Genomic DNA, 22,866 nt, shown 5'->3' with positions numbered 1-22,866 from the left:
GGACCATTCTGGTTTGTGTGTGTGTGTGTGTGTGTGTGTGTGTGTGTGTGCGCGCGTTTGTTTGTATGCAGTGTATGCATAAAACACTTACATAACCTGTCTGTTTTAGCTTGCTTTTAATACTCAAAAGAGCTGAACGTGAAAACACAGGTTGATGAGAGGCCATCAGCCTGACCATTTTCCTGATACCATAACCTTTCGGATTAAGCAGAGTCTGTAATGTATTGGATAGTTTAAAAGCAAGCCCATCAGAATTGATGTATTATCAAATAAATACAGTAGTTTATTTTCATACCAACTCCACCTTCAGAAAACGGAATTAAACGAAGTAGTAGCTTGATTTAACAACAAGACTTGGCCTAGTGTGGTGGTGTGCACCTTTAATGCCAGAACTCTAGAGGCAGGTGGAGCTGTGATTTAAGAGGCCAGCTGATCTACAGAGGCAGGTCCGAGTCAGCTGTTCTGTGTAAAGGTTCCTCTGGTTGAAACATTCCTTTGTAGGAAGTTAAAATCTGTACTAAAAGGTTATGATTCATGGAATCTGTTTGATGTGGAAGTAGAATCATGGTTAGAGCTGATGTTGGCCATTAAGTCCTGCTGTGGTTTAGTCCCTGGAAGCTCTGGTTGGTTGGTGTTGTTGTTCATATGGGGTCTCAAGTCCCTTCAAGCTCTTTTAGTCCTTTCTCTGATTTCTTCAACTGGGGTCCTTCGCTCAGTTCACTGGTTTGTTGCTCGCATTCACCTATGTATCTGCCGTATTCTGGCTGTGTCAATGAATAGTTTTATATTCCTTAAAAAAATATCAGAAGAGCCTACAGCCATACCACCCGGAACGCGCCCGATCTCGTCTGATCTCGGAAGCTAAGCAGGGTCGGGCATGCTTAGTACGTGGATGGGAGACCACCTGGGATACCGGGTGCTGTAGGCTTTTGGGGGTTGGGGATTTAACTCAGTGGTAGAGCTCTTGCCAGGCAATCAAAATCAGGAGCTCAGGAGCTCAGGAGCTCAGGAGCTCAGGAGCTCAGGAGCTCAGGAGCTCAGGAGCTCAGGAGCTCAGGAGCTCAGGAGCTCAGGAGCTCAGGAGCTCAGGAGGAGATTTCAGGACAGCAGGGATACACAGTGAGACCATGTGCGTAACAAACCAACAGAAACCAAAACAACAAAGCAACCTTAAAAAACCCATCCCAAAACAAACCAAACCACACCAACAAACAGAAATAGACTTTACAACTTTTTTAAAAAAGATGTATTTCTTATATATAAGTACACTGTAGCTGTCTTCAGACACACCAGAAGAGGGCATCAGATCTCACTACAGATGGCTGTGAGACACCATGTCGTTGCTGGGATTTGAACTCAGAACCTCTGGAAGAGCAGTCAGTGCTCTTAACCACTAAGCCATCCTTCCAGCCCGACTTCACAACTTTTATTTTGCCTTTTTTTTTCCTTCCCCAGAGCTAAGGATCGAACCCAGGGCCTTGTGCTTGCTAGGCATGTGCCCTACGACTGAGTTAAATCCCCAACCCTAAAAATAGACTTTAAAAATGTCAGAGGAACCCCTCCTCTAGGATGTGCCTGAGCTGAATCACATAGGCGGGAGACTCTGCAGAATCCGCGGCCCTGAGCATCTGAGCGCGCTTCAAGTCTCCGATTAAATTTTAAAAATGGCCTCCAATAAAACTACATTGCAAAAATTGGGAAAAAAAAAAACAGAATGGAAAGAGTAAAAGAGTTGAAGATGCTGAGCCTGAAGAATTTGTGGTAGAAAAAGTACTGAACCATTGTGTAGTGAACTATTTCGTGAAGTGGAAGGGGTTTACAGATGCCGATAATACTTGGGTACCAGGAGAAAATTTAGATTGTTCAGAATTAATTGAAGCACTTCTTCATTCTCGAAAAGCTGGTAAAGAAAACGATTGTCCAAAAAGGAAATCTTTATCTGATAGTGAATCCGATGAGAGCAAATCGAAGAAGAGAGATGCTGCTGACAAGCAAAGGAGGCGAATATGAAGTGGCCTCAGATTGTCATCGCCTTCTATGAGGAGTGGCTGATTTGGCATTCTTGTACCGAAATGAAGTACAATAATTGTTTGCATATATAAATACACAATATTATATATATATGTATATAAATATATATATATATATATATATATATATATATATGAATGATCTGGATCTTGGGTTTTGAATTACTAGTGTGGATCAAAGAGCATCCTGATGAAAATCAAGTCTGATATGCTAGTTTTGAAAGCATTGGCAGTAGTTGGGAGATTTTTGATTTTCGTTCTGCGTCAAAAGGCACTGACTCCTTTGAGCGAGTGAGAGCTCTCTGTAGTTGCTTCCTGTAACAGTAGAGTACTTGACACCATGTTGTATTTCCTCGGCTTGAAGAACAGCTTTTCTTAAACACTGGGGAGATTTTACAGTCATGACTCAAGTCAGAACTTATTTTTAACTGGGACACAGAAGGACCATTCTGGTTTGTGTGTGTGTGTGTGTGTGTGTGTGTGTGTGTGTGCGCGCGTTTGTTTGTATGCAGTGTATGCATAAAACACTTACATAACCTGTCTGTTTTAGCTTGCTTTTAATACTCAAAAGAGCTGAACGTGAAAACACAGGTTGATGAGAGGCCATCAGCCTGACCATTTTCCTGATACCATAACCTTTCGGATTAAGCAGAGTCTGTAATGTATTGGATAGTTTAAAAGCAAGCCCATCAGAATTGATGTATTATCAAATAAATACAGTAGTTTATTTTCATACCAACTCCACCTTCAGAAAACGGAATTAAACGAAGTAGTAGCTTGATTTAACAACAAGACTTGGCCTAGTGTGGTGGTGTGCACCTTTAATGCCAGAACTCTAGAGGCAGGTGGAGCTGTGATTTAAGAGGCCAGCTGATCTACAGAGGCAGGTCCGAGTCAGCTGTTCTGTGTAAAGGTTCCTCTGGTTGAAACATTCCTTTGTAGGAAGTTAAAATCTGTACTAAAAGGTTATGATTCATGGAATCTGTTTGATGTGGAAGTAGAATCATGGTTAGAGCTGATGTTGGCCATTAAGTCCTGCTGTGGTTTAGTCCCTGGAAGCTCTGGTTGGTTGGTGTTGTTGTTCATATGGGGTCTCAAGTCCCTTCAAGCTCTTTTAGTCCTTTCTCTGATTTCTTCAACTGGGGTCCTTCGCTCAGTTCACTGGTTTGTTGCTCGCATTCACCTATGTATCTGCCGTATTCTGGCTGTGTCAATGAATAGTTTTATATTCCTTAAAAAAATATCAGAAGAGCCTACAGCCATACCACCCGGAACGCGCCCGATCTCGTCTGATCTCGGAAGCTAAGCAGGGTCGGGCATGCTTAGTACGTGGATGGGAGACCACCTGGGATACCGGGTGCTGTAGGCTTTTGGGGGTTGGGGATTTAACTCAGTGGTAGAGCTCTTGCCAGGCAATCAAAATCAGGAGCTCAGGAGCTCAGGAGCTCAGGAGCTCAGGAGCTCAGGAGCTCAGGAGCTCAGGAGCTCAGGAGCTCAGGAGCTCAGGAGCTCAGGAGCTCAGGAGCTCAGGAGCTCAGGAGGAGATTTCAGGACAGCAGGGATACACAGTGAGACCATGTGCGTAACAAACCAACAGAAACCAAAACAACAAAGCAACCTTAAAAAACCCATCCCAAAACAAACCAAACCACACCAACAAACAGAAATAGACTTTACAACTTTTTTAAAAAAGATGTATTTCTTATATATAAGTACACTGTAGCTGTCTTCAGACACACCAGAAGAGGGCATCAGATCTCACTACAGATGGCTGTGAGACACCATGTCGTTGCTGGGATTTGAACTCAGAACCTCTGGAAGAGCAGTCAGTGCTCTTAACCACTAAGCCATCCTTCCAGCCCGACTTCACAACTTTTATTTTGCCTTTTTTTTTCCTTCCCCAGAGCTAAGGATCGAACCCAGGGCCTTGTGCTTGCTAGGCATGTGCCCTACGACTGAGTTAAATCCCCAACCCTAAAAATAGACTTTAAAAATGTCAGAGGAACCCCTCCTCTAGGATGTGCCTGAGCTGAATCACATAGGCGGGAGACTCTGCAGAATCCGCGGCCCTGAGCATCTGAGCGTGCTTCAAGTCTCCGATTAAATTTTAAAAATGGCCTCCAATAAAACTACATTGCAAAAATTGGGAAAAAAAAAACAGAATGGAAAGAGTAAAAGAGTTGAAGATGCTGAGCCTGAAGAATTTGTGGTAGAAAAAGTACTGAACCATTGTGTAGTGAACTATTTCGTGAAGTGGAAGGGGTTTACAGATCCCGATAATACTTGGGTACCAGGAGAAAATTTAGATTGTTCAGAATTAATTGAAGCACTTCTTCATTCTCGAAAAGCTGGTAAAGAAAACGATTGTCCAAAAAGGAAATCTTTATCTGATAGTGAATCCGATGAGAGCAAATCGAAGAAGAGAGATGCTGCTGACAAGCAAAGGAGGCGAATATGAAGTGGCCTCAGATTGTCATCGCCTTCTATGAGGAGTGGCTGATTTGGCATTCTTGTACCGAAATGAAGTACAATAATTGTTTGCATATATAAATACACAATATTATATATATATATGTATATAAAAATATATATATATGAATGATCTGGATCTTGGGTTTTGAATTACTAGTGTGGATCAAAGAGCATCCTGATGAAAATCAAGTCTGATATGCTAGTTTTGAAAGCATTGGCAGTAGTTGGGAGATTTTTGGTTTTCGTTCTGCGTCAAAAGGCACTGACTCCTTTGAGCGAGTGAGAGCTCTCTGTAGTTGCTTCCTGTAACAGTAGAGTACTTGACACCATGTTGTATTTCCTCGGCTTGAAGAACAGCTTTTCTTAAACACTGGGGAGATTTTACAGTCATGACTCAAGTCAGAACTTATTTTTAACTGGGACACAGAAGGACCATTCTGGTTTGTGTGTGTGTGTGTGTGTGTGTGTGTGTGTGTGTGCGCGCGCGTTTGTTTGTATGCAGTGTATGCATAAAACACTTACATAACCTGTCTGTTTTAGCTTGCTTTTAATACTCAAAAGAGCTGAACGTGAAAACACAGGTTGATGAGAGGCCATCAGCCTGACCATTTTCCTGATACCATAACCTTTCGGATTAAGCAGAGTCTGTAATGTATTGGATAGTTTAAAAGCAAGCCCATCAGAATTGATGTATTATCAAATAAATACAGTAGTTTATTTTCATACCAACTCCACCTTCAGAAAACGGAATTAAACGAAGTAGTAGCTTGATTTAACAACAAGACTTGGCCTAGTGTGGTGGTGTGCACCTTTAATGCCAGAACTCTAGAGGCAGGTGGAGCTGTGATTTAAGAGGCCAGCTGATCTACAGAGGCAGGTCCGAGTCAGCTGTTCTGTGTAAAGGTTCCTCTGGTTGAAACATTCCTTTGTAGGAAGTTAAAATCTGTACTAAAAGGTTATGATTCATGGAATCTGTTTGATGTGGAAGTAGAATCATGGTTAGAGCTGATGTTGGCCATTAAGTCCTGCTGTGGTTTAGTCCCTGGAAGCTCTGGTTGGTTGGTGTTGTTGTTCATATGGGGTCTCAAGTCCCTTCAAGCTCTTTTAGTCCTTTCTCTGATTTCTTCAACTGGGGTCCTGCGCTCAGTTCACTGGTTTGTTGCTCGCATTCACCTATGTATCTGACGTATTCTGGCTGTGTCAATGAATAGTTTTATATTCCTTAAAAAAATGTCAGAAGAGCCTACAGCCATACCACCCGGAACGCGCCCGATCTCGTCTGATCTCGGAAGCTAAGCAGGGTCGGGCATGCTTAGTACGTGGATGGGAGACCACCTGGGATACCGGGTGCTGTAGGCTTTTGGGGGTTGGGGATTTAACTCAGTGGTAGAGCTCTTGCCAGGCAATCAAAATCAGGAGCTCAGGAGCTCAGGAGCTCAGGAGCTCAGGAGCTCAGGAGCTCAGGAGCTCAGGAGCTCAGGAGCTCAGGAGCTCAGGAGCTCAGGAGCTCAGGAGCTCAGGAGCTCAGGAGCTCAGGAGCTCAGGAGCTCAGGAGCTCAGGAGCTCAGGAGCTCAGGAGCTCAGGAGCTCAGGAGGAGATTTCAGGACAGCAGGGATACACAGTGAGACCATGTGCGTAACAAACCAACAGAAACCAAAACAACAAAGCAACCTTAAAAAACCCATCCCAAAACAAACCAAACCACACCAACAAACAGAAATAGACTTTACAACTTTTTTAAAAAAGATGTATTTCTTATGTATAAGTACACTGTAGCTGTCTTCAGACACACCAGAAGAGGGCATCAGATCTCACTACAGATGGCTGTGAGACACCATGTCGTTGCTGGGATTTGAACTCAGAACCTCTGGAAGAGCAGTCAGTGCTCTTAACCACTAAGCCATCCTTCCAGCCCGACTTCACAACTTTTATTTTGCCTTTTTTTTTCCTTCCCCAGAGCTAAGGATCGAACCCAGGGCCTTGTGCTTGCTAGGCATGTGCCCTACGACTGAGTTAAATCCCCAACCCTAAAAATAGACTTTAAAAATGTCAGAGGAACCCCTCCTCTAGGATGTGCCTGAGCTGAATCACATAGGCGGGAGACTCTGCAGAATCCGCGGCCCTGAGCATCTGAGCGCGCTTCAAGTCTCCGATTAAATTTTAAAAATGGCCTCCAATAAAACTACATTGCAAAAATTGGGAAAAAAAAAAAACAGAATGGAAAGAGTAAAAGAGTTGAAGATGCTGAGCCTGAAGAATTTGTGGTAGAAAAAGTACTGAACCATTGTGTAGTGAACTATTTCGTGAAGTGGAAGGGGTTTACAGATGCCGATAATACTTGGGTACCAGGAGAAAATTTAGATTGTTCAGAATTAATTGAAGCACTTCTTCATTCTCGAAAAGCTGGTAAAGAAAACGATTGTCCAAAAAGGAAATCTTTATCTGATAGTGAATCCGATGAGAGCAAATCGAAGAAGAGAGATGCTGCTGACAAGCAAAGGAGGCGAATATGAAGTGGCCTCAGATTGTCATCGCCTTCTATGAGGAGTGGCTGATTTGGCATTCTTGTACCGAAATGAAGTACAATAATTGTTTGCATATATAAATACACAATATTATATATATGTATATAAAAATATATATATATATATATATGAATGATCTGGATCTTGGGTTTTGAATTACTAGTGTGGATCAAAGAGCATCCTGATGAAAATCAAGTCTGATATGCTAGTTTTGAAAGCATTGGCAGTAGTTGGGAGATTTTTGGTTTTCGTTCTGCGTCAAAAGGCACTGACTCCTTTGAGCGAGTGAGAGCTCTCTGTAGTTGCTTCCTGTAACAGTAGAGTACTTGACACCATGTTGTATTTCCTCGGCTTGAAGAACAGCTTTTCTTAAACACTGGGGAGATTTTACAGTCATGACTCAAGTCAGAACTTATTTTTAACTGGGACACAGAAGGACCATTCTGGTTTGTGTGTGTGTGTGTGTGTGTGTGTGTGTGTGTGTGTGTGCGCGCGCGTTTGTTTGTATGCAGTGTATGCATAAAACACTTACATAACCTGTCTGTTTTAGCTTGCTTTTAATACTCAAAAGAGCTGAACGTGAAAACACAGGTTGATGAGAGGCCATCAGCCTGACCATTTTCCTGATACCATAACCTTTCGGATTAAGCAGAGTCTGTAATGTATTGGATAGTTTAAAAGCAAGCCCATCAGAATTGATGTATTATCAAATAAATACAGTAGTTTATTTTCATACCAACTCCACCTTCAGAAAACGGAATTAAACGAAGTAGTAGCTTGATTTAACAACAAGACTTGGCCTAGTGTGGTGGTGTGCACCTTTAATGCCAGAACTCTAGAGGCAGGTGGAGCTGTGATTTAAGAGGCCAGCTGATCTACAGAGGCAGGTCCGAGTCAGCTGTTCTGTGTAAAGGTTCCTCTGGTTGAAACATTCCTTTGTAGGAAGTTAAAATCTGTACTAAAAGGTTATGATTCATGGAATCTGTTTGATGTGGAAGTAGAATCATGGTTAGAGCTGATGTTGGCCATTAAGTCCTGCTGTGGTTTAGTCCCTGGAAGCTCTGGTTGGTTGGTGTTGTTGTTCATATGGGGTCTCAAGTCCCTTCAAGCTCTTTTAGTCCTTTCTCTGATTTCTTCAACTGGGGTCCTGCGCTCAGTTCACTGGTTTGTTGCTCGCATTCACCTATGTATCTGCCGTATTCTGGCTGTGTCAATGAATAGTTTTATATTCCTTAAAAAAATATCAGAAGAGCCTACAGCCATACCACCCGGAACGCGCCCGATCTCGTCTGATCTCGGAAGCTAAGCAGGGTCGGGCATGCTTAGTACGTGGATGGGAGACCACCTGGGATACCGGGTGCTGTAGGCTTTTGGGGGTTGGGGATTTAACTCAGTGGTAGAGCTCTTGCCAGGCAATCAAAATCAGGAGCTCAGGAGCTCAGGAGCTCAGGAGCTCAGGAGCTCAGGAGCTCAGGAGCTCAGGAGCTCAGGAGCTCAGGAGCTCAGGAGCTCAGGAGCTCAGGAGCTCAGGAGCTCAGGAGCTCAGGAGCTCAGGAGCTCAGGAGCTCAGGAGCTCAGGAGCTCAGGAGCTCAGGAGGAGATTTCAGGACAGCAGGGATACACAGTGAGACCATGTGCGTAACAAACCAACAGAAACCAAAACAACAAAGCAACCTTAAAAAACCCATCCCAAAACAAACCAAACCACACCAACAAACAGAAATAGACTTTACAACTTTTTTAAAAAAGATGTATTTCTTATATATAAGTACACTGTAGCTGTCTTCAGACACACCAGAAGAGGGCATCAGATCTCACTACAGATGGCTGTGAGACACCATGTCGTTGCTGGGATTTGAACTCAGAACCTCTGGAAGAGCAGTCAGTGCTCTTAACCACTAAGCCATCCTTCCAGCCCGACTTCACAACTTTTATTTTGCCTTTTTTTTTCCTTCCCCAGAGCTAAGGATCGAAACCAGGGCCTTGTGCTTGCTAGGCATGTGCCCTACGACTGAGTTAAATCCCCAACCCTAAAAATAGACTTTAAAAATGTCAGAGGAACCCCTCCTCTAGGATGTGCCTGAGCTGAATCACATAGGCGGGAGACTCTGCAGAATCCGCGGCCCTGAGCATCTGAGCGCGCTTCAAGTCTCCGATTAAATTTTAAAAATGGCCTCCAATAAAACTACATTGCAAAAATTGGGAAAAAAAAAAACAGAATGGAAAGAGTAAAAGAGTTGAAGATGCTGAGCCTGAAGAATTTGTGGTAGAAAAAGTACTGAACCATTGTGTAGTGAACTATTTCGTGAAGTGGAAGGGGTTTACAGATGCCGATAATACTTGGGTACCAGGAGAAAATTTAGATTGTCCAGAATTAATTGAAGCACTTCTTCATTCTCGAAAAGCTGGTAAAGAAAACGATTGTCCAAAAAGGAAATCTTTATCTGATAGTGAATCCGATGAGAGCAAATCGAAGAAGAGAGATGCTGCTGACAAGCAAAGGAGGCGAATATGAAGTGGCCTCAGATTGTCATCGCCTTCTATGAGGAGTGGCTGATTTGGCATTCTTGTACCGAAATGAAGTACAATAATTGTTTGCATATATAAATACACAATATTATATATATGTATATAAAAATATATATATATATGAATGATCTGGATCTTGGGTTTTGAATTACTAGTGTGGATCAAAGAGCATCCTGATGAAAATCAAGTCTGATATGCTAGTTTTGAAAGCATTGGCAGTAGTTGGGAGATTTTTGGTTTTCGTTCTGCGTCAAAAGGCACTGACTCCTTTGAGCGAGTGAGAGCTCTCTGTAGTTGCTTCCTGTAACAGTAGAGTACTTGACACCATGTTGTATTTCCTCGGCTTGAAGAACAGCTTTTCTTAAACACTGGGGAGATTTTACAGTCATGACTCAAGTCAGAACTTATTTTTAACTGGGACACAGAAGGACCATTCTGGTTTGTGTGTGTGTGTGTGTGTGTGTGTGTGTGCGCGCGCGCACGCGTTTGTTTGTATGCAGTGTATGCATAAAACACTTACATAACCTGTCTGTTTTAGCTTGCTTTTAATACTCAAAAGAGCTGAACGTGAAAACACAGGTTGATGAGAGGCCATCAGCCTGACCATTTTCCTGATACCATAACCTTTCGGATTAAGCAGAGTCTGTAATGTATTGGATAGTTTAAAAGCAAGCCCATCAGAATTGATGTATTATCAAATAAATACAGTAGTTTATTTTCATACCAACTCCACCTTCAGAAAACGGAATTAAACGAAGTAGTAGCTTGATTTAACAACAAGACTTGGCCTAGTGTGGTGGTGTGCACCTTTAATGCCAGAACTCTAGAGGCAGGTGGAGCTGTGATTTAAGAGGCCAGCTGATCTACAGAGGCAGGTCCGAGTCAGCTGTTCTGTGTAAAGGTTCCTCTGGTTGAAACATTCCTTTGTAGGAAGTTAAAATCTGTACTAAAAGGTTATGATTCATGGAATCTGTTTGATGTGGAAGTAGAATCATGGTTAGAGCTGATGTTGGCCATTAAGTCCTGCTGTGGTTTAGTCCCTGGAAGCTCTGGTTGGTTGGTGGTGTTGTTCATATGGGGTCTCAAGTCCCTTCAAGCTCTTTTAGTCCTTTCTCTGATTTCTTCAACTGGGGTCCTGCGCTCAGTTCACTGGTTTGTTGCTCGCATTCACCTATGTATCTGACGTATTCTGGCTGTGTCAATGAATAGTTTTATATTCCTTAAAAAAATGTCAGAAGAGCCTACAGCCATACCACCCGGAACGCGCCCGATCTCGTCTGATCTCGGAAGCTAAGCAGGGTCGGGCATGCTTAGTACGTGGATGGGAGACCACTTGGGATACCGGGTGCTGTAGGCTTTTGGGGGTTGGGGATTTAACTCAGTGGTAGAGCTCTTGCCAGGCAATCAAAATCAGGAGCTCAGGAGCTCAGGAGCTCAGGAGCTCAGGAGCTCAGGAGCTCAGGAGCTCAGGAGCTCAGGAGCTCAGGAGCTCAGGAGCTCAGGAGCTCAGGAGCTCAGGAGGAGATTTCAGGACAGCAGGGATACACAGTGAGACCATGTGCGTAACAAACCAACAGAAACCAAAACAACAAAGCAACCTTAAAAAACCCATCCCAAAACAAACCAAACCACACCAACAAACAGAAATAGACTTTACAACTTTTTTAAAAAAGATGTATTTCTTATATATAAGTACACTGTAGCTGTCTTCAGACATACCAGAAGAGGGCATCAGATCTCACTACAGATGGCTGTGAGACACCATGTCGTTGCTGGGATTTGAACTCAGAACCTCTGGAAGAGCAGTCAGTGCTCTTAACCACTAAGCCATCCTTCCAGCCCGACTTCACAACTTTTATTTTGCCTTTTTTTTTCCTTTCCCAGAGCTAAGGATCGAACCCAGGGCCTTGTGCTTGCTAGGCATGTGCCCTACGACTGAGTTAAATCCCCAACCCTAAAAATAGACTTTAAAAATGTCAGAGGAACCCCTCCTCTAGGATGTGCCTGAGCTGAATCACATAGGCGGGAGACTCTGCAGAATCCGCGGCCCTGAGCATCTGAGCGCGCTTCAAGTCTCCGATTAAATTTTAAAAATGGCCTCCAATAAAACTACATTGCAAAAATTGGGAAAAAAAAAACAGAATGGAAAGAGTAAAAGAGTTGAAGATGCTGAGCCTGAAGAATTTGTGGTAGAAAAAGTACTGAACCATTGTGTAGTGAACTATTTCGTGAAGTGGAAGGGGTTTACAGATGCCGATAATACTTGGGTACCAGGAGAAAATTTAGATTGTTCAGAATTAATTGAAGCACTTCTTCATTCTCGAAAAGCTGGTAAAGAAAACGATTGTCCAAAAAGGAAATCTTTATCTGATAGTGAATCCGATGAGAGCAAATCGAAGAAGAGAGATGCTGCTGACAAGCAAAGGAGGCGAATATGAAGTGGCCTCAGATTGTCATCGCCTTCTATGAGGAGTGGCTGATTTGGCATTCTTGTACCGAAATGAAGTACAATAATTGTTTGCATATATAAATACACAATATTATATATATATGTATATAAAAATATATATATATATATGAATGATCTGGATCTTGGGTTTTGAATTACTAGTGTGGATCAAAGAGCATCCTGATGAAAATCAAGTCTGATATGCTAGTTTTGAAAGCATTGGCAGTAGTTGGGAGATTTTTGGTTTTCGTTCTGCGTCAAAAGGCACTGACTCCTTTGAGCGAGTGAGAGCTCTCTGTAGTTGCTTCCTGTAACAGTAGAGTACTTGACACCATGTTGTATTTCCTCGGCTTGAAGAACAGCTTTTCTTAAACACTGGGGAGATTTTACAGTCATGACTCAAGTCAGAACTTATTTTTAACTGGGACACAGAAGGACCATTCTGGTTTGTGTGTGTGTGTGTGTGTGTGTGTGTGCGCGTTTGTTTGTATGCAGTGTATGCATAAAACACTTACATAACCTGTCTGTTTTAGCTTGCTTTTAATACTCAAAAGAGCTGAACGTGAAAACACAGGTTGATGAGAGGCCATCAGCCTGACCATTTTCCTGATACCATAACCTTTCGGATTAAGCAGAGTCTGTAATGTATTGGATAGTTTAAAAGCAAGCCCATCAGAATTGATGTATTATCAAATAAATACAGTAGTTTATTTTCATACCAACTCCACCTTCAGAAAACGGAATTAAACGAAGTAGTAGCTTGATTTAACAACAAGACTTGGCCTAGTGTGGTGGTGTGCACCTTTAATGCCAGAACTCTAGAGGCAGGTGGAGCTGTGATTTAAGAGGCCAGCTGATCTACAGAGGCAGGTCCGAGTCAGCTGTTCTGTGTAAAGGTTCCTCTGGTTGAAACATTCCTTTGTAGGAAGTTAAAATCTGTACTAAAAGGTTATGATTCATGGAATCTGTTTGATGTGGAAGAGGAATCATGGTTAGAGCTGATGTTGGCCATTAAGTCCTGCTGTGGTTTAGTCCCTGGAAGCTCTGGTTGGTTGGTGGTGTGTTCATATGGGGTCTCAAGTCCCTTCAAGCTCTTTTAGTCCTTTCTCTGATTTCTTCAACTGGGGTCCTGCGCTCAGTTCACTGGTTTGTTGCTCGCATTCACCTATGTATCTGCCGTATTCTGGCTGTGTCAATGAATAGTTTTATATTCCTTAAAAAAATGTCAGAAGAGCCAACAGCCATACCACCCGGAACGCGCCCGATCTCGTCTGATCTCGGAAGCTAAGCAGGGTCGGGCATGCTTAGTACGTGGATGGGAGACCACCTGGGATACCGGGTGCTGTAGGCTTTTGGGGGTTGGGGATTTAACTCAGTGGTAGAGCTCTTGCCAGGCAATCAAAATCAGGAGCTCAGGAGCTCAGGAGCTCAGGAGCTCAGGAGCTCAGGAGCTCAGGAGCTCAGGAGCTCAGGAGCTCAGGAGCTCAGGAGCTCAGGAGCTCAGGAGCTCAGGAGCTCAGGAGCTCAGGAGCTCAGGAGCTCAGGAGCTCAGGAGCTCAGGAGCTCAGGAGCTCAGGAGGAGATTTCAGGACAGCAGGGATACACAGTGAGACCATGTGCGTAACAAACCAACAGAAACCAAAACAACAAAGCAACCTTAAAAAACCCATCCCAAAACAAACCAAACCACACCAACAAACAGAAATAGACTTTACAACTTTTTTAAAAAAGATGTATTTCTTATATATAAGTACACTGTAGCTGTCTTCAGACACACCAGAAGAGGGCATCAGATCTCACTACAGATGGCTGTGAGACACCATGTCGTTGCTGGGATTTGAACTCAGAACCTCTGGAAGAGCAGTCAGTGCTCTTAACCACTAAGCCATCCTTCCAGCCCGACTTCACAACTTTTATTTTGCCTTTTTTTTCCTTCCCCAGAGCTAAGGATCGAACCCAGGGCCTTGTGCTTGCTAGGCATGTGCCCTACGACTGAGTTAAATCCCCAACCCTAAAAATAGACTTTAAAAATGTCAGAGGAACCCCTCCTCTAGGATGTGCCTGAGCTGAATCACATAGGCGGGAGACTCTGCAGAATCCGCGGCCCTGAGCATCTGAGCGCGCTTCAAGTCTCCGATTAAATTTTAAAAATGGCCTCCAATAAAACTACATTGCAAAAATTGGGAAAAAAAAACAGAATGGAAAGAGTAAAAGAGTTGAAGATGCTGAGCCTGAAGAATTTGTGGTAGAAAAAGTACTGAACCATTGTGTAGTGAACTATTTCGTGAAGTGGAAGGGGTTTACAGATGCCGATAATACTTGGGTACCAGGAGAAAATTTAGATTGTCCAGAATTAATTGAAGCACTTCTTCATTCTCGAAAAGCTGGTAAAGAAAACGATTGTCCAAAAAGGAAATCTTTATCTGATAGTGAATCCGATGAGAGCAAATCGAAGAAGAGAGATGCTGCTGACAAGCAAAGGAGGCGAATATGAAGTGGCCTCAGATTGTCATCGCCTTCTATGAGGAGTGGCTGATTTGGCATTCTTGTACCGAAATGAAGTACAATAATTGTTTGCATATATAAATACACAATATTATATATATATGTATATAAAAATATATATATATATGAATGATCTGGATCTTGGGTTTTGAATTACTAGTGTGGATCAAAGAGCATCCTGATGAAAATCAAGTCTGATATGCTAGTTTTGAAAGCATTGGCAGTAGTTGGGAGATTTTTGGTTTTCGTTCTGCGTCAAAAGGCACTGACTCCTTTGAGCGAGTGAGAGCTCTCTGTAGTTGCTTCCTGTAACAGTAGAGTACTTGACACCATGTTGTATTTCCTCGGCTTGAAGAACAGCTTTTCTTAAACACTGGGGAGATTTTACAGTCATGACTCAAGTCAGAACTTATTTTTAACTGGGACACAGAAGGACCATTCTGGTTTGTGTGTGTGTGTGTGTGTGTGTGTGTGTGCGCGCGCGCACGCGTTTGTTTGTATGCAGTGTATGCATAAAACACTTACATAACCTGTCTGTTTTAGCTTGCTTTTAATACTCAAAAGAGCTGAACGTGAAAACACAGGTTGATGAGAGGCCATCAGCCTGACCATTTTCCTGATACCATAACCTTTCGGATTAAGCAGAGTCTGTAATGTATTGGATAGTTTAAAAGCAAGCCCATCAGAATTGATGTATTATCAAATAAATACAGTAGTTTATTTTCATACCAACTCCACCTTCAGAAAACGGAATTAAACGAAGTAGTAGCTTGATTTAACAACAAGACTTGGCCTAGTGTGGTGGTGTGCACCTTTAATGCCAGAACTCTAGAGGCAGGTGGAGCTGTGATTTAAGAGGCCAGCTGATCTACAGAGGCAGGTCCGAGTCAGCTGTTCTGTGTAAAGGTTCCTCTGGTTGAAACATTCCTTTGTAGGAAGTTAAAATCTGTACTAAAAGGTTATGATTCATGGAATCTGTTTGATGTGGAAGTAGAATCATGGTTAGAGCTGATGTTGGCCATTAAGTCCTGCTGTGGTTTAGTCCCTGGAAGCTCTGGTTGGTTGGTGGTGTTGTTCATATGGGGTCTCAAGTCCCTTCAAGCTCTTTTAGTCCTTTCTCTGATTTCTTCAACTGGGGTCCTGCGCTCAGTTCACTGGTTTGTTGCTCGCATTCACCTATGTATCTGACGTATTCTGGCTGTGTCAATGAATAGTTTTATATTCCTTAAAAAAATGTCAGAAGAGCCTACAGCCATACCACCCGGAACGCGCCCGATCTCGTCTGATCTCGGAAGCTAAGCAGGGTCGGGCATGCTTAGTACGTGGATGGGAGACCACTTGGGATACCGGGTGCTGTAGGCTTTTGGGGGTTGGGGATTTAACTCAGTGGTAGAGCTCTTGCCAGGCAATCAAAATCAGGAGCTCAGGAGCTCAGGAGCTCAGGAGCTCAGGAGCTCAGGAGCTCAGGAGCTCAGGAGCTCAGGAGCTCAGGAGCTCAGGAGCTCAGGAGCTCAGGAGGAGATTTCAGGACAGCAGGGATACACAGTGAGACCATGTGCGTAACAAACCAACAGAAACCAAAACAACAAAGCAACCTTAAAAAACCCATCCCAAAACAAACCAAACCACACCAACAAACAGAAATAGACTTTACAACTTTTTTAAAAAAGATGTATTTCTTATATATAAGTACACTGTAGCTGTCTTCAGACATACCAGAAGAGGGCATCAGATCTCACTACAGATGGCTGTGAGACACCATGTCGTTGCTGGGATTTGAACTCAGAACCTCTGGAAGAGCAGTCAGTGCTCTTAACCACTAAGCCATCCTTCCAGCCCGACTTCACAACTTTTATTTTGCCTTTTTTTTTCCTTTCCCAGAGCTAAGGATCGAACCCAGGGCCTTGTGCTTGCTAGGCATGTGCCCTACGACTGAGTTAAATCCCCAACCCTAAAAATAGACTTTAAAAATGTCAGAGGAACCCCTCCTCTAGGATGTGCCTGAGCTGAATCACATAGGCGGGAGACTCTGCAGAATCCGCGGCCCTGAGCATCTGAGCGCGCTTCAAGTCTCCGATTAAATTTTAAAAATGGCCTCCAATAAAACTACATTGCAAAAATTGGGAAAAAAAAAACAGAATGGAAAGAGTAAAAGAGTTGAAGATGCTGAGCCTGAAGAATTTGTGGTAGAAAAAGTACTGAACCATTGTGTAGTGAACTATTTCGTGAAGTGGAAGGGGTTTACAGATGCCGATAATACTTGGGTACCAGGAGAAAATTTAGATTGTTCAGAATTAATTGAAGCACTTCTTCATTCTCGAAAAGCTGGTAAAGAAAACGATTGTCCAAAAAGGAAATCTTTATCTGATAGTGAATCCGATGAGAGCAAATCGAAGAAGAGAGATGCTGCTGACAAGCAAAGGAGGCGAATATGAAGTGGCCTCAGATTGTCATCGCCTTCTATGAGGAGTGGCTGATTTGGCATTCTTGTACCGAAATGAAGTACAATAATTGTTTGCATATATAAATACACAATATTATATATATATGTATATAAAAATATATATATATATATGAATGATCTGGATCTTGGGTTTTGAATTACTAGTGTGGATCAAAGAGCATCCTGATGAAAATCAAGTCTGATATGCTAGTTTTGAAAGCATTGGCAGTAGTTGGGAGATTTTTGGTTTTCGTTCTGCGTCAAAAGGCACTGACTCCTTTGAGCGAGTGAGAGCTCTCTGTAGTTGCTTCCTGTAACAGTAGAGTACTTGACACCATGTTGTATTTCCTCGGCTTGAAGAACAGCTTTTCTTAAACACTGGGGAGATTTTACAGTCATGACTCAAGTCAGAACTTATTTTTAACTGGGACACAGAAGGACCATTCTGGTTTGTGTGTGTGTGTGTGTGTGTGTGTGTGCGCGTTTGTTTGTATGCAGTGTATGCATAAAACACTTACATAACCTGTCTGTTTTAGCTTGCTTTTAATACTCAAAAGAGCTGAACGTGAAAACACAGGTTGATGAGAGGCCATCAGCCTGACCATTTTCCTGATACCATAACCTTTCGGATTAAGCAGAGTCTGTAATGTATTGGATAGTTTAAAAGCAAGCCCATCAGAATTGATGTATTATCAAATAAATACAGTAGTTTATTTTCATACCAACTCCACCTTCAGAAAACGGAATTAAACGAAGTAGTAGCTTGATTTAACAACAAGACTTGGCCTAGTGTGGTGGTGTGCACCTTTAATGCCAGAACTCTAGAGGCAGGTGGAGCTGTGATTTAAGAGGCCAGCTGATCTACAGAGGCAGGTCCGAGTCAGCTGTTCTGTGTAAAGGTTCCTCTGGTTGAAACATTCCTTTGTAGGAAGTTAAAATCTGTACTAAAAGGTTATGATTCATGGAATCTGTTTGATGTGGAAGAGGAATCATGGTTAGAGCTGATGTTGGCCATTAAGTCCTGCTGTGGTTTAGTCCCTGGAAGCTCTGGTTGGTTGGTGGTGTGTTCATATGGGGTCTCAAGTCCCTTCAAGCTCTTTTAGTCCTTTCTCTGATTTCTTCAACTGGGGTCCTGCGCTCAGTTCACTGGTTTGTTGCTCGCATTCACCTATGTATCTGCCGTATTCTGGCTGTGTCAATGAATAGTTTTATATTCCTTAAAAAAATGTCAGAAGAGCCAACAGCCATACCACCCGGAACGCGCCCGATCTCGTCTGATCTCGGAAGCTAAGCAGGGTCGGGCATGCTTAGTACGTGGATGGGAGACCACCTGGGATACCGGGTGCTGTAGGCTTTTGGGGGTTGGGGATTTAACTCAGTGGTAGAGCTCTTGCCAGGCAATCAAAATCAGGAGCTCAGGAGCTCAGGAGCTCAGGAGCTCAGGAGCTCAGGAGCTCAGGAGCTCAGGAGCTCAGGAGCTCAGGAGCTCAGGAGCTCAGGAGCTCAGGAGCTCAGGAGCTCAGGAGCTCAGGAGCTCAGGAGCTCAGGAGCTCAGGAGCTCAGGAGCTCAGGAGCTCAGGAGCTCAGGAGCTCAGGAGGAGATTTCAGGACAGCAGGGATACACAGTGAGACCATGTGCGTAACAAACCAACAGAAACCAAAACAACAAAGCAACCTTAAAAAACCCATCCCAAAACAAACCAAACCACACCAACAAACAGAAATAGACTTTACAACTTTTTTAAAAAAGATGTATTTCTTATATATAAGTACACTGTAGCTGTCTTCAGACACACCAGAAGAGGGCATCAGATCTCACTACAGATGGCTGTGAGACACCATGTCGTTGCTGGGATTTGAACTCAGAACCTCTGGAAGAGCAGTCAGTGCTCTTAACCACTAAGCCATCCTTCCAGCCCGACTTCACAACTTTTATTTTGCCTTTTTTTTCCTTCCCCAGAGCTAAGGATCGAACCCAGGGCCTTGTGCTTGCTAGGCATGTGCCCTACGACTGAGTTAAATCCCCAACCCTAAAAATAGACTTTAAAAATGTCAGAGGAACCCCTCCTCTAGGATGTGCCTGAGCTGAATCACATAGGCGGGAGACTCTGCAGAATCCGCGGCCCTGAGCATCTGAGCGCGCTTCAAGTCTCCGATTAAATTTTAAAAATGGCCTCCAATAAAACTACATTGCAAAAATTGGGAAAAAAAAACAGAATGGAAAGAGTAAAAGAGTTGAAGATGCTGAGCCTGAAGAATTTGTGGTAGAAAAAGTACTGAACCATTGTGTAGTGAACTATTTCGTGAAGTGGAAGGGGTTTACAGATGCCGATAATACTTGGGTACCAGGAGAAAATTTAGATTGTCCAGAATTAATTGAAGCACTTCTTCATTCTCGAAAAGCTGGTAAAGAAAACGATTGTCCAAAAAGGAAATCTTTATCTGATAGTGAATCCGATGAGAGCAAATCGAAGAAGAGAGATGCTGCTGACAAGCAAAGGAGGCGAATATGAAGTGGCCTCAGATTGTCATCGCCTTCTATGAGGAGTGGCTGATTTGGCATTCTTGTACCGAAATGAAGTACAATAATTGTTTGCATATATAAATACACAATATTATATATATATGTATATAAAAATATATATATATATGAATGATCTGGATCTTGGGTTTTGAATTACTAGTGTGGATCAAAGAGCATCCTGATGAAAATCAAGTCTGATATGCTAGTTTTGAAAGCATTGGCAGTAGTTGGGAGATTTTTGGTTTTCGTTCTGCGTCAAAAGGCACTGACTCCTTTGAGCGAGTGAGAGCTCTCTGTAGTTGCTTCCTGTAACAGTAGAGTACTTGACACCATGTTGTATTTCCTCGGCTTGAAGAACAGCTTTTCTTAAACACTGGGGAGATTTTACAGTCATGACTCAAGTCAGAACTTATTTTTAACTGGGACACAGAAGGACCATTCTGGTTTGTGTGTGTGTGTGTGTGTGTGTGTGTGTGCGCGCGCGCACGCGTTTGTTTGTATGCAGTGTATGCATAAAACACTTACATAACCTGTCTGTTTTAGCTTGCTTTTAATACTCAAAAGAGCTGAACGTGAAAACACAGGTTGATGAGAGGCCATCAGCCTGACCATTTTCCTGATACCATAACCTTTCGGATTAAGCAGAGTCTGTAATGTATTGGATAGTTTAAAAGCAAGCCCATCAGAATTGATGTATTATCAAATAAATACAGTAGTTTATTTTCATACCAACTCCACCTTCAGAAAACGGAATTAAACGAAGTAGTAGCTTGATTTAACAACAAGACTTGGCCTAGTGTGGTGGTGTGCACCTTTAATGCCAGAACTCTAGAGGCAGGTGGAGCTGTGATTTAAGAGGCCAGCTGATCTACAGAGGCAGGTCCGAGTCAGCTGTTCTGTGTAAAGGTTCCTCTGGTTGAAACATTCCTTTGTAGGAAGTTAAAATCTGTACTAAAAGGTTATGATTCATGGAATCTGTTTGATGTGGAAGTAGAATCATGGTTAGAGCTGATGTTGGCCATTAAGTCCTGCTGTGGTTTAGTCCCTGGAAGCTCTGGTTGGTTGGAGGTGTTGTTCATATGGGGTCTCAAGTCCCTTCAAGCTCTTTTAGTCCTTTCTCTGATTTCTTCAACTGGGGTCCTGCACTCAGTTCACTGGTTTGTTGCTCGCATTCACCTATGTATCTGACGTATTCTGGCTGTGTCAATGAATAGTTTTATATTCCTTAAAAAAATGTCAGAAGAGCCTACAGCCATACCACCCGGAACGCGCCCGATCTCGTCTGATCTCGGAAGCTAAGCAGGGTCGGGCATGCTTAGTACGTGGATGGGAGACCACTTGGGATACCGGGTGCTGTAGGCTTTTGGGGGTTGGGGATTTAACTCAGTGGTAGAGCTCTTGCCAGGCAATCAAAATCAGGAGCTCAGGAGCTCAGGAGCTCAGGAGCTCAGGAGCTCAGGAGCTCAGGAGCTCAGGAGCTCAGGAGCTCAGGAGCTCAGGAGCTCAGGAGCTCAGGAGGAGATTTCAGGACAGCAGGGATACACAGTGAGACCATGTGCGTAACAAACCAACAGAAACCAAAACAACAAAGCAACCTTAAAAAACCCATCCCAAAACAAACCAAACCACACCAACAAACAGAAATAGACTTTACAACTTTTTTAAAAAAGATGTATTTCTTATATATAAGTACACTGTAGCTGTCTTCAGACATACCAGAAGAGGGCATCAGATCTCACTACAGATGGCTGTGAGACACCATGTCGTTGCTGGGATTTGAACTCAGAACCTCTGGAAGAGCAGTCAGTGCTCTTAACCACTAAGCCATCCTTCCAGCCCGACTTCACAACTTTTATTTTGCCTTTTTTTTTCCTTTCCCAGAGCTAAGGATCGAACCCAGGGCCTTGTGCTTGCTAGGCATGTGCCCTACGACTGAGTTAAATCCCCAACCCTAAAAATAGACTTTAAAAATGTCAGAGGAACCCCTCCTCTAGGATGTGCCTGAGCTGAATCACATAGGCGGGAGACTCTGCAGAATCCGCGGCCCTGAGCATCTGAGCGCGCTTCAAGTCTCCGATTAAATTTTAAAAATGGCCTCCAATAAAACTACATTGCAAAAATTGGGAAAAAAAAACAGAATGGAAAGAGTAAAAGAGTTGAAGATGCTGAGCCTGAAGAATTTGTGGTAGAAAAAGTACTGAACCATTGTGTAGTGAACTATTTCGTGAAGTGGAAGGGGTTTACAGATGCCGATAATACTTGGGTACCAGGAGAAAATTTAGATTGTCCAGAATTAATTGAAGCACTTCTTCATTCTCGAAAAGCTGGTAAAGAAAACGATTGTCCAAAAAGGAAATCTTTATCTGATAGTGAATCCGATGAGAGCAAATCGAAGAAGAGAGATGCTGCTGACAAGCAAAGGAGGCGAATATGAAGTGGCCTCAGATTGTCATCGCCTTCTATGAGGAGTGGCTGATTTGGCATTCTTGTACCGAAATGAAGTACAATAATTGTTTGCATATATAAATACACAATATTATATATATGTACATAAAATATATATATATATATATATATGAATGATCTGGATCTTGGGTTTTGAATTACTAGTGTGGATCAAAGAGCATCCTGATGAAAATCAAGTCTGATATGCTAGTTTTGAAAGCATTGGCAGTAGTTGGGAGATTTTTGGTTTTCGTTCTGCGTCAAAAGGCACTGACTCCTTTGAGCGAGTGAGAGCTCTCTGTAGTTGCTTCCTGTAACAGTAGAGTACTTGACACCATGTTGTATTTCCTCGGCTTGAAGAACAGCTTTTCTTAAACACTGGGGAGATTTTACAGTCATGACTCAAGTCAGAACTTATTTTTAACTGGGACACAGAAGGACCATTCTGGTTTGTGTGTGTGTGTGTGTGTGTGTGTGTGTGTGTGTGCGCGCGCGTTTGTTTGTATGCAGTGTATGCATAAAACACTTACATAACCTGTCTGTTTTAGCTTGCTTTTAATACTCAAAAGAGCTGAACGTGAAAACACAGGTTGATGAGAGGCCATCAGCCTGACCATTTTCCTGATACCATAACCTTTCGGATTAAGCAGAGTCTGTAATGTATTGGATAGTTTAAAAGCAAGCCCATCAGAATTGATGTATTATCAAATAAATACAGTAGTTTATTTTCATACCAACTCCACCTTCAGAAAACGGAATTAAACGAAGTAGTAGCTTGATTTAACAACAAGACTTGGCCTAGTGTGGTGGTGTGCACCTTTAATGCCAGAACTCTAGAGGCAGGTGGAGCTGTGATTTAAGAGGCCAGCTGATCTACAGAGGCAGGTCCGAGTCAGCTGTTCTGTGTAAAGGTTCCTCTGGTTGAAACATTCCTTTGTAGGAA

At 42.8% G+C, this 22,866-nt stretch overlaps 9 pseudogenes; all 9 read left to right on the top strand.

The window, feature by feature from the left end:
- Window positions 1–810: 810 nt before the first annotated feature.
- Window positions 811–928, top strand: LOC148002076 (5S ribosomal RNA; annotated as a pseudogene).
- Window positions 929–3,281: 2,353 nt separating this feature from the next.
- Window positions 3,282–3,399, top strand: LOC148002075 (5S ribosomal RNA; annotated as a pseudogene).
- Window positions 3,400–5,743: 2,344 nt separating this feature from the next.
- On the top strand, window positions 5,744–5,861 carry LOC148002074 (5S ribosomal RNA; annotated as a pseudogene).
- A 2,418-nt stretch (window positions 5,862–8,279) lies between these two features.
- On the top strand, window positions 8,280–8,397 carry LOC148002073 (5S ribosomal RNA; annotated as a pseudogene).
- Window positions 8,398–10,796: 2,399 nt separating this feature from the next.
- LOC148002072 (5S ribosomal RNA) lies at window positions 10,797–10,914 on the top strand (annotated as a pseudogene).
- Window positions 10,915–13,239: 2,325 nt separating this feature from the next.
- LOC148002071 (5S ribosomal RNA) lies at window positions 13,240–13,357 on the top strand (annotated as a pseudogene).
- Window positions 13,358–15,755: 2,398 nt separating this feature from the next.
- On the top strand, window positions 15,756–15,873 carry LOC148002070 (5S ribosomal RNA; annotated as a pseudogene).
- A 2,317-nt stretch (window positions 15,874–18,190) lies between these two features.
- On the top strand, window positions 18,191–18,308 carry LOC148002069 (5S ribosomal RNA; annotated as a pseudogene).
- A 2,414-nt stretch (window positions 18,309–20,722) lies between these two features.
- Window positions 20,723–20,840, top strand: LOC148002068 (5S ribosomal RNA; annotated as a pseudogene).
- The last annotated feature ends 2,026 nt before the right edge of the window (window positions 20,841–22,866 follow it).

The sequence above is a fragment of the Rattus norvegicus genome, chromosome 12 (genome assembly GCF_021556685.1).
Source record: "Rattus norvegicus strain SHRSP/BbbUtx chromosome 12, alternate assembly SHRSP_T2T, whole genome shotgun sequence".
NCBI lineage: Eukaryota > Metazoa > Chordata > Mammalia > Rodentia > Muridae > Rattus > Rattus norvegicus.
Note: the sequence above shows the minus strand (reverse complement) of the source record. Positions and strands in the feature narration are given on the sequence as shown.